Source organism: Phascolarctos cinereus, unplaced genomic scaffold (genome assembly GCF_003287225.1).
Source record: "Phascolarctos cinereus isolate Bilbo 61053 unplaced genomic scaffold, phaCin_HiC Scaffold_1;HRSCAF=81, whole genome shotgun sequence".
In the NCBI taxonomy this organism is placed as follows: Eukaryota; Metazoa; Chordata; class Mammalia; order Diprotodontia; family Phascolarctidae; genus Phascolarctos; species Phascolarctos cinereus.
Window position 1 is genome coordinate 242385853 of NW_027555514.1, and position 12023 is coordinate 242397875.

At 38.7% G+C, this 12023-nt stretch overlaps 1 long non-coding RNA gene across 1 annotated transcript; it reads left to right on the forward strand.

The window, feature by feature from the left end:
* The first annotated feature begins 5735 nt into the window (after positions 1 to 5735).
* LOC110195941 (uncharacterized) lies at positions 5736 to 10876 on the forward strand. The gene is made up of 3 exons (XR_002321060.2): positions 5736 to 5918; positions 8752 to 8803; positions 10501 to 10876. It is a non-coding gene; the product is annotated as an uncharacterized LOC110195941 (long non-coding RNA).
* Positions 10877 to 12023: the final 1147 nt, after the last annotated feature.

Below are 12023 nucleotides of genomic sequence, written 5' to 3' on the forward strand. Positions count from 1 at the left end.
ACCACTAGGAAAAGGGAATACATTAGAAGATCATTGGCCATTGAGCCACAAAGGACTGCTGACACCTTCTTTATGCATTGTCGTTACTGTTGTTCATCCTTTGTTTTCAAAGAGGACCCATGACATCACAAGGGTGATATCTGACTTACATGTGAATTCGATAGAAGTCAGGCAGAGCTGAGCAGAGTCATCAGCCTTACTTTCTCGCCTAGAGTCATTAAAGTCCAATGGCAAGACAAAGGTCAAGACAACTGGTGATGGCCCAGGTTGCAGTGGCTGGGTCTTTCCCAGTCTCCTGAGTTAGACTGAACCTCTTAAAAGCATTAACTATCTCCATTTTTCTATTAGTATCCCCAGTCCTTCGCACATAGTAAGGACTTAAAAAATCTTTTTTCATTCATTCATCATTCAGTAGAATAACTCCATTTGTGCTTCCTTCCATTTGCCAAGTGTATAGAGATTGTCAAAGCTGAGTGGCAGCAGGAGTTGCTTTTTGGCAAGTATGCCTTTCTCAGAAAATATGACCACTGTCAGGAGGATGAGTCCATGCCCTGGTTTGACTTGGCAAAATATATGGACTTTAAGGAAGTTGTTTGAACAGTGCAGAAACTTGGAGAAGTGAAGTGGTCATACAGGAGTCCTACACAATATCATATGTTTTGATGTTTTAAGTTTCAACCTTCCATGAAAATATAAAAGCAGTTATGAGTTACTGTGTCCTGTTTTAACTCTTTGTCCATTTGTTGTAAGTATATGTCAATATACACTTATGAGTATACTTTTTAAACATTTCTTTTATGTGGAAGAAATAAATAGTTGTCCTATACCTGACCTTCATTGCACATTACTCTTCCATTCTCTTTTTGGGGAAATCCTAGATGTGAACCATACCTAAACCTTAAATTATTTTCTATGGGGTAGAAGGTAAGGGCATAGACATAGTGAGGAAAAGCCTGGCTCTTCTCTTTAGAAGGCAGGTTCTTCCAGGACTGAATGTAGTCCACATACAAGCAAAGAGGAAGTACCCTTTTTGAAAGGGTACAAGTCCCAGTCTCCCTGGACATAACTGTTACATGTTATAACTGTTTGCACAAAATAAAAAGGCATCGTTTGACCAATACAACATCTGCATTTTTTTCACAGATGCAAATGCCAGTCAAAATAACTTGAATAGATACATACAAAAAATAAAAAATTAAAGACAGAGTTTTAAAAATTGATATACACCTAACTTATGATATACTGTCTCCCCCTTTTTATTTTTCTTAAATATAGTCACCAAACTGTGGTTATACACCAAGGATTTCTCCATCCCATCCCACCTCTAGGTGTTTGGCCAGGAAGTTGGTGGGTCTTTTTTTTTTTTCAGAGTCATATACATACTCCTAAGACTGTGCCTTCATTGTCAGGCCCCTCCCGGCATAAGGAAAAAAATAATCTGACCTCAGTTTGGAAAATATTGCTCTAGCATAGCCCACACTGTGTTCCCTAGTTTCCCCCTATGAGCTAAACAGAGATTCCAGAAGAAAATTAGGTACTAGTGATGATTTCCTTTTACAGCAAGATTTCTTAAGTGGGAGTCTGTGGATACAAACGGATGTACATAGTATTTCAATATAATCATTTCCTTTGTAATCCTATACATTTTATGTCATACATTTAATAGTATTATTCTGAGAAGGGCCCCATGGGCTTCATCAGACTGCCAGAGAGGCCCATGACATAAGAAAGATGAAGAACTCCTACCCTAAAGTATTATGGCAGGAAATTGAGGGAATTTTACTACTATAGGAACCCATAATTCTTCTCCACCCCTGGAGGAAACATAATCCTTAACCTAAACTTAATCCAAAAATTGCCGTCTCCTGGGGTACCCCTTTCCTGGGAGAAAAACCTAACAAAAACCTAATCTTAAACTTCCCCTGTCCTGGGGGAAAACTTAAACCTAACCCTCACCTTCACGCAGAAGAAATAGGTATGGAGAGCAGGAATCCTACCTCCAGGGGCAGTCTTGCTTAGAAAAAGTCCCTCCATGAAAGATCAACCAGAGCATTCTAGGGAGTTTTTCTGAAACACTATAGGCCCCAAGGTTGGAGTCCTGACTCAACCTTGCTTGCTCTACTGAAAACTATGGTGGGTAGAAGATGAGATGACTGAGGAAGCAAAGGTTTGAGCTTCTGAGTATATTGATTCATCAAGCAGTGCATGTTAATTACACAACAAATTAAAACCAGACCTTCTCAGCTTAGGGCAGGGCCCTGAATATAGAGAGAGATGCTATACACTAAAAACAATCAAATAAGAACAATTAGTTAAAAGAAAACAAGCAGGATGCAAAATTAAGTAATCTGGTTTCTAATTGGAAGAAAGATTAGGGACTTCCCAAATTGGGAGGTACAATTCCCTGAAATCAGAAAAAGAGGTGCCCCAGTCCCTCTCAAATGTTTGCATTCAGTCAAAGGAACATGGAAACAATAACTGGTTGACTAATATAGGGCCAGTTTTCAGATAAGACAGATGGTTGCTTGAGATATATAACTGTGAGAAAACTCCTTGCCTCAATCTTCAGATCTAATTGGGTTTCTGTTCAAATGATAGCTAAGCTATTCTCTACTTTTGTGACCTTGGACAAGTAATTTTATCTGTTTCCTGAAATATAAAATTTGGAGGATATTGGACTATATCATCACTAAGGTAATTTTTGGCTTTAGGTCCATGATCCTATGAAGTTAGATATTAAATATCAAATTACATGTGGATCTAAACTTCTTTCATAAGCAACAATCTGAAGATATGAACATAGGCTGAATTCTTTCTATGTTATTCCAAAATTTCCCCAACCTCTCATTTTCCTGGCATTACTAAGTATTTCCAGCCCCTCAGGGTTGACATTAATGGTTTCCTCTACATATTTCAAGCCCATAAGCATCCTGTGGCCAAATTAGTTTAGCAGACACTAATCTAATGGAGTAGTAACCAAAACCTAGTCCCCCATAAAAATAAAGAGTTAAAAACAATTAAAACAAGGTGTTCAATAAATAAATAAAAAGAAAACAAAACCAAAATGTCTAAAGCGGAAGTTAAAGTTAGATCTTAAAGTAAACCTAAGTCTTTAAAGGGTAACATTATAATTAACTAATAAAAAGCTGATAAGGGCAAAGATATATAACTTCCAGATATACTTATGTTGAGGGCCTCATGGGCACTTAAAGAGAGATAGAAAGGTCATCATAGAACACTATAGGCAGAGAAAGGTCTTGCTTCCTGCTTCCTGTCTCCAAAATTTCTCTTTTTGGTATCAAAAGTGTTCAATGTCTTTACCATATGGCCCTTCTGAGGGGCACAGCTGAAGGACAGAAGAGGAAAGGAAAGATAGAGACAGGACCAGCACGGTTAGCTAAAAGGCAGGCAGCATCATGTTTCCAATTGATCTGCAATCTGAGAACATGAGTTTGCATCACAGATGTGATCCTTACTAGTTGTTTCACTATGGGCTAGTCAATTGATTTCTTTAGGCCTTGGTTTCCTCAAATCAGGGTTTTCTAGGAAATTGTCTTCAAGCTTCCTTTTAGCTCTTATGATTAATTAATTAATTATTTAAGAATTAACTAATTAATTAATAATTAAAAAGTTTCAAGAGACATCATTTCTGGGTAATTTAATAATTTTATCAATAAGTCCAGCAGGTTATTAATAAAAGGATGGTCATTTGACCATTTCTCTCAAACCAAAGACCCCTAATAGCAGTGAGATCACAGTTTTTATGCCCTTCCAAGAGGAAATGTTCCTGGAAGATGGTTAATCACCTCTGATTGGTTAATCAAATGGGAAGTAGGCTATCTTAGATATGTGACTTAGGTCACTCAAGTCTTAGTCAAAGAGACATCAATTCTCATATCACCTATCTTGATAATAGGGAGAATCGACATTTTCCCCTCCTCCCCGCCAGGACCTGTCTGAGCAAACATAATGAGCAGGAATACACCCATTAGCCTAAACTTAGAATTTCTTTCACTGGCTGATTAGATCTTGGCCTGGGTAAATATCTAAGAGAAAATTTCCCACGCTGGTTGGTTTCTGTATGAAGAAGTAGAAAAGAGGTCCTAATACAATAATTAGGTATTAAATATGAGAGAAATAGTCATTTCTCATACTCTAAACACAATGCTCTGGCTCTTCTGTCATATGTCCTGAATCAAATGTCCTCTTCTTTAGAGCCCATGCTCCTTCCTACCCAGCTCACAGAGGGTGCGTTCAGCTATTACTCAATAATTTGTACTAGCTAGGGCAGCTAGGTGGCGCAGTGGATAGAGCACTGGCCCTGAAGTCAAGAGGACCTGAGTTCAAATCTAACCTCAGATCAAACACTTGATACTTACTGGCTGTGTGAACCTGGGCAAGTCACTTAATCCCAATTGCCTAAAAATAAAATAAAATAAAATAAAAATTTGTAGTGGCTGCTAGAACGGGCCCCTGAAGACAGCTGATCACCACCTCAGTCATCCCAAAGAATCATGGGGATGGGAGAGAGAAAGATAAGGGTGACTTTCTTCTAGGCCTTGAAAAAAGGATTAGAGGGGCAAAGGTATAGGAAATACTCTAAGGGAATAAGAATAAAAGTATCATAGGCCAGGGGATTTGGAGGGAGAGGGGAGAGTAGATAGGATCACAGACTAACCCAGAGGCATATCCTTCCCCAAACCCAGCTCATCATGCCAAACAGGAGTATGAAGGTTTTGAGTCTAGTCAGAGCCTATAGCAGGTAAGAGGATTTGTGCTCTCTTCCCTCTCCCAGACACATGACAGAAAACGTTTAAGCCATCAAATGGCCTTCAGAAACACTGAGGAGTCTCAGTTATGTCCTCTATGAGCTGTAAAAGGTTGTTGTGTTCTTGTGTAACAAATATATTTACTGTTACATTCTATTACACAAACATGTTGAGCGCTGATGTACAAGGCACTGTTATAATACAATAAACAGATCTGATTGACCAGAAAGAAAAAACAATTTGGGAATGTCATGACTTCAAAATCATGTAGAAAGTTCCCCACTGGAGGGGAAAAAATTAATTTAATTCAATAAGTATTTGAATACTTATTATGTTTCAAGCATTGTTAAGCGCCGGATTACAAAGACAAAGACAAAAACAGTTCCTACCCTCAAGGAACTTACCTTATACTGAGGGAAAATATGATGAACAGACACACAGACACACACACACACACACACACAAATATAAAATATATACAAAGTAAAAAGAAGAGGAAATACCACAAATACACACAAAAAGAATTACAAAATATATACAAAATAAGGGAAAATACCATGAATACACACACCAAAAAAAATACAAAATATATACAAAGTAAAATATGAGGAAATTACCATGAACACACACAAAAAGAATTACAAAATATATATAGAATAAAACAAGGGGAAATACCATGAACACACACACACACACACAAAATTACAAAATATATACAAAGTAAAACAAGGGGACATACCATGAACACAAAAAATAAAATACAAAATATATACAAAGTAAAACAAGGTAGTTTATGTAGAGGATGAGAGGGGGAAGCTGACAAATGAGAAGAGAAATAAAGTCCTCACATAGGAGGAGGTGGCACAATTAGAGTGAAGGGAAGTAGGCATCTCAAAAGTGCAGAGATGAAGAGGAAAAGCATCACTTGCATAGGTGGCAGCATATACAAGGACCAGGAGACAGGAAACAAAATATCTTGCAAGACTGAAATGATTCAGCCAAGGTCACACAGCTAGTAAGTACCGGACCTGTGAGTCAGATGCAGGTTCTCAGACTCCTGAGCCAGTAGAAACACTCCCCGGCCTTGAATCTCGATTGACTCTGTTTCCTTCCTTTCCTCTTCTGTGAATCATCCATGCCACACAAAAGGTAGGTATAAGATAGCACACGAGTCAGTTTAATTGGAATATAGGATGTGTGCAAAATATAGAATGTGAAGCCAGTCAGGAAAGATAGGTTGAGGCAAGATCATGAAAAGCTTTAAATACCAAACAGAGGAATTTATAGTTTATACTAGAGGCAAGAGGGAGCCGTTGAAGCTTCTTCAGGAGGGGAATAATACAGTGAGACTTGGGCTTTAGGAATATCAATTTGGCAGTGGGGTGAAGAATGGATTGGTGGAAGAAAAACTATGGAGACCAATTAGGAGTTCATTTCAGTAGTCCAGGAAAGGTGATGAGAGTTTGCCTATACTTGACTCATAAGGGTGCTGGCCTTGTGAGTAAAGAGAAGAGGATGAATTAAAAAAGATAGTATGGATATAGTATTTGATAAGATTTGGCAGCTGATTGGGGTGGGGGAACAGAGAGAGGAGAATGGAGGATTCTCTGAGGTTGGGAGAGCAAATCTAGAATCTGGATAAACAGTTGTGTAACAAAGAGATTTGCTAAAGATTTCCTTAAAATCTAGAATATGGTAAGAAATGCCTTTTTCTTTGGAGGTCACACAGCAAAACACAAATAACACTTTGGTTGAAAGAAGTTACTGGGTTAAGGTCTCTATCATTGTTATAGATTTAGAGCTGTAACTTCAAGCGGCACACTGGCCAACATCTCAAGGGCAGTCCAACCAGATTAAAACGTAATTGGGAAATATTTAACAAAACAAATAAAAATAAAATTAAGTAGAGAATGTTAGAAATGTAAAAGTAAGTCAACACCTGGCCTGCAGGGAACTTTATGTATAGACTAGTAGTTCCTGTTTCTATTTGAGTTTGACACTGATCTCATCCAACTTCCTCAATTTACAGATGAGGAATCTGAGATCCAGGAGACTTAAGTTACTTGACCAAGTTGACACAGAGAGTGAGAGGCTGAGAGCGGTTCTAATTCAAACCCAAGCTCTCTGTTTCAACATTGTGCACGTTACAGGGCCCTTTGCAGCTTTCCAGAAATGCCAGTCTTGTCTGGGACAATCTATCTCCCTTGGCTGGGTAAAATATTGACCTTTGACACTTTGCTGTTGCTTTAAAATGGTTAAAGAATCAAAAAAAAAAGCCCTTTTCCACACGTAAGCCTCCGCCCAATACAGTCTTTGTATGTTAGAAAGAGCAGGAACAAAACAGAACTGGAACTTGAAATGGTCCCTTATAAAAATATACCAGGGGACAGCTAGGTGGTACAGTGGATAGAGCGCTTGCCCTGGAGTCAGGAGGACCTGAGTTCAAATATGACTTCATACACTTACTAGCTGTGTGACCCTGGGCAAGGGACTTAACCCAGTTGCCTCAAAAAAAACCCAAAAAACCAACAACAACAACAACCATGCCATTCCTGCTAATAGGGTCCTTGGGAATCTATTAAGTTCAACCTTTCATTTTACAGATGAGTAAACTGAAGCCCAAAGATATGAGATCTGTCCAAGTTGGTCTAGGACTTAAACCCAGATCACTTGACTCCTAGGCTGGGCCCTTTCTTACTATTAAAAAAAAAAAACTTACTCCAATTGCAACCTATGGTTTTTCAGTCTCTCATTCATAAATCAAACTTTCTAGCACAAATTAAGGAATTTCATGAATAGTCAAGCTTCTCTATCAATCAATCAGTCAATCCACAAACATGTATTAAGTACCTATCATGTGCCCTGCTGTGAAATATAAAGACAAAAGTGGAACAATCCCTGTCCTCAAGGAGTTTACATTTATGGACATATATAGGTATATTAAAAATATATATATATACAAAAGTTATACAAGGCGATTTGGGGAGGAAGGGCCCTAGGAGCTGAGAGATCAGAAAAGGTTTCATATAGAAGGCTGGGTCTTAAAGGAGACTGGGGCTAAGCGTCAGAGATAAGGAGGGAGTACATTCCAGAAGTCACTACATGAATCATTTAAAATAGTAAGTAATACAAAAGTGAATCATGTTTGGCTTTAGAGATTTTTAAATAGCTTTATAAAGTGGTTATGGTTTCCTAACTATACTTTGCATATCCAACATATAATTAGTTATCCTTTCCTGAGCATTTCTCAGAGAACTGGCCCCAGACTCAGAAGACTTGGGGTTAAGGACCATCTATGCCATATACTAGTTATGTGACCCTGAGCAAGTCACAACCTCGCAGTGCTCTGAGGCAACAATTCTCTAAAATTATCCCCAATCAGGCAACCTGCATTGATAAGAGGAAGTTTCCTATTTCCATGAAAGTTGAGGTCCAATTCTTATCCCTAACTCTAGCACTATCCCTGAGCACGTGCTGCCTGGCTGATAAGAAAAGTGGATAGAAACAAGGCAGGTGATGGGAGGAGTCCAGTCTAGGATTTAAGAATTGTCAAAGATACTCTGTAAAACAGATAACCTGTAGATAGATAAGGAGAACTGATTACATTATCAAATTACTGAAAACATAGCTAAGGACCAGGCTGCAAGTCATAACAAACAAGTTCACTTAAAAAAGTTACAATAAGAGTATACAGAATTTAGACACAGCTGGAGTCAGTGTCATTGAAAATAAAATGAAGAACATTTGGGAGCAAACTGTGGTCTCTGTAAAGGAACAGATATCATCAGCATTTAGCAATAATGTTCTAGGAAATGAACATGAGATAATATTTTCAGAATAGCCTCTGGGTGATCTAAGTCCTTATTATCTCCTTATGTGATTCATGAAGAGTAGATATTGAACCAACAGAAGTCATAGGATCTTAGATGGATAGCAGGAAAAGGCCTCAGAGGTCATCCAGTCTAACACCTTTATTTTACAGATGAGGAAAATGAGGCCCAGAGATTTGAAGAAACCTGCCCAATGTCACTAAGGTAATATGACACAGAGAGAGAGAGAGAGAGAGAGAGAGAGAGAGAAAGAGAGAGAGAGAGAGAGAGAGAGAGAGAGAGAGAGAGGCAGGCCAGGGTGCAAACCCAGGTCCTCTGACTCTGATTCCAGCACTATCCACGGTACCACACTGCCACTGTCAGAATACAAAGAAAACAAAAAAAAAATCAATGCCATCCTCCTTGAGGAAGTCAGCTAATGAGCTGGCTGGTAAGAAACCAAATCTGTTTAATTGTAAAGAGAGATATTTGTGCGTGTCTGTGTGTGAGCGTGTGTGTGTATAATACACATACATATCTCTCTTCATCACTAAACAGATTTGGTTTCTTACTACCTATATTACATATAGTATATCTAATCTATAATAATATAACATAAATAATACATATACATATACATTTAAATACATGCATACACATATATAATTATGTGTTTTATAATATATTGTATATTATATCAATTCTATAATAAAATATAATTAATAATATAACTATAATTTAAATTTATATATAGATAATTTTTAAAGGAAAATTGTTTTTTAATTTTAATTTTAATTAAAATTTAATTTTAAAGGGTAATTGTTTCTCAAAGAGTTCAGGTCCTGTAGGTCCCTTAATATATATTGGTTAATCTGCCTGAGCAGAGGAAAGATAATCAGAAAATCATGGACTCAGCCCTGACTATTAGGTTCACCCCTTTCATCCTACAGGTGAGGAAAGCAAGGTCCAGAAACCTTAAGGGACCTGCCCAAGTTAGTAACAAAGGAAGGAATACAGCCCAGAATGCTTGACTAGCAGATTGGGGCCCTTTCTAGTATCTTTTTTTTTGGTTTTCTAAGTATAAACTATTAATGGAACTCTAACAAATATGTGTTCCTGAGGCTTTCGCCCAGAGAACTCCCATGGGATGGGTAGGTAGAAGAGAAATGGGAGACAGATGTGGGAAGATGACAATGACTGTGAGCACTCTCAGAGGAAAAAGTACATCCAGGCCCTTCTTTCTGGCAGGCCTTCCCTCAGGGCCACACCAGAGCATCAATGCCTAGCTTCATTGGACATCTGCCAGCAGTATGCTGGCACTAGCTCAAACTGGCTAGAGTGAAAGCAGATTGTTAAATTTTCAGTGTGAGCATTTAGACCTCTGAAATAGGTGAAAAGCTGAAAAAAAAACAGGCTTGGTTTATTTTTCTGTCTTTAGACTTAAGAAAGTGATGGAGAAAATGTGAATAATGTGAATTAAAGTGTTTCAGGGCAGCTAGGTAATGCAGTGGATAGAGCACTGGACCTGGCGTTAGGAGGGCCTGAGTTCAAATGTGACCTCAGACACTTACTAGCTGTGTGACACTGGGCAAGTCACTTAACCCTAATTGCCTCCATACACAAAAAGTGTTTCCTGCGTACATTTTTTCCACCAGATAGCTGGTTGTTAAATATTTACCATCACACCACTGACCAGCATCAATCACAATGATAACCAGGTTGCTCACCAACCCATGGTGTTTTAGAAGGCGAGGGAGGAAGATGAAAGGCTCTCTGTCCCTTCCCATCCCATTGGATTCCCCAGCTGAGTTTACCCTAGAACCAGAATTGCCAGTTCAGACTATGTTGTAAAGATTGCTTAAGTTACAAACAGTAGCATTGCCTTCCATACTTTCATTTGACTCTCAGTTTATCTTTGCTAGTGGTTTGAGAAGTGGACTCTCTGAGGCATATCATCATCATCATCATCATCATCATCATCATCATCATTTTAACAAAGGACTCATGCAACTAAAAAGTTTCAGTTGTAAGGACAGGCTATGCAGTTAATAGGGGCAATCATAGGATTGACCATATAATAGTATCTCTACCTCTCACTCACTACACTATAGTGAAGCTTGTTGAGTAGGAGGAAGGGGACTACAGAGTCAAAACGGCCCTCCCACAAGTAGAGCCCTATATCAGATGGCACCGCCCTATCTTGGGGTTGTGGGTGAGGAGAGAGGAGTAGAAAATTTGGAACTCAAAATCTTTTGGAAGTGAATGTTGAAAATTAAAAATAAATTAATTTAAAAAGGAAAGGAGAGGAGAGGAGAGGAAAGGAGAGGAGAGGAGAGGAGAGGAGAGGAGAGGAGAGGAGAGGAGAGGAGAGGAGAGGAGAGGAGAGGAGAGGAGAGGAGAGGAGAGGAGAGGAGAGGAGAGGAGAGGAGAGGAGAGGAGAGGAGAGGAGAGGAGAGGAGAGGAGAGGAGAGGAGAGGAGAGGAGAGGAGAGGAGAGAAGAGAAGAGAAAAGAGAAGAGAAGAGAAGAGAAGAGAAAGAGAAGAGAAGAGAAGAGAAAGAGAAAGAGAAGAGAAGAGAAGAGAAGAGAAAAGAAAAGAAAAGAAAAGAAAAGAAAAGAAAAGAAAAGAAAAGAAAAGAAAAGAAAAGAAAAGAAAAGAAAAAGAAATACTCCTCCTGACCATCTTAACTGATTCTGAGAGTCTCCAGGGCAGAGATTCCTAACCTTTTTTGTATGTGGCCCCTTTTGGCAGTCTTATAGACATCTTCTCAACATAATGTTTTTAAACACATAAAATAAACCACATAAGATTGCAAAAGAAACTAGACATATTAAAATAATTATTAGGGGCAGCTAAGTGGTGCGGTGGATAGAGCACCGGCCCTGGATTCAGGAGGACCTGAGTTCAAATTCGGTCTCAGACACATTACACTTACTAGCTGTGTGACCCTGGGCAAGTCACTTAACCCCAATGCCTAATCAAAAAAAAAATAATTATTAAAATATTAAAAGTGGGTCTTCCTTTTATTCCTCACTATCCCACTCTCCACAACTTTTCTAAGCCTTTTCTTCCTTCCTCAAATTTCCCATGGTTCCCTCCGTCCACTCTCTCAGCTGAGAACTTTGCCTTATATTTCCACTCACAAAATTGAGCCAATTCACAGGGATTTCCCTATTATTCCTTTGTCTTCATCTCACATCACTCATATACCTTCTGCCACTATTTCCTCCTTTACTCCTCATGTCTCAAGTGGACAGATGGCCCTTCTCCTTGCCAAGGCAAACCCTCTATAAGCACGCATAATCTCTTTCCAAACTGTCTTCTGTAGTACATGGCTTCTTCTATCATTCCCATTCTCTCACTAATCTTAAATCTCTCCCTGGCTACAGTTTTCCTACTGTCTACAAACAGGTTCATATTTTTCCCATCCTCCAAAAACTCTCTCT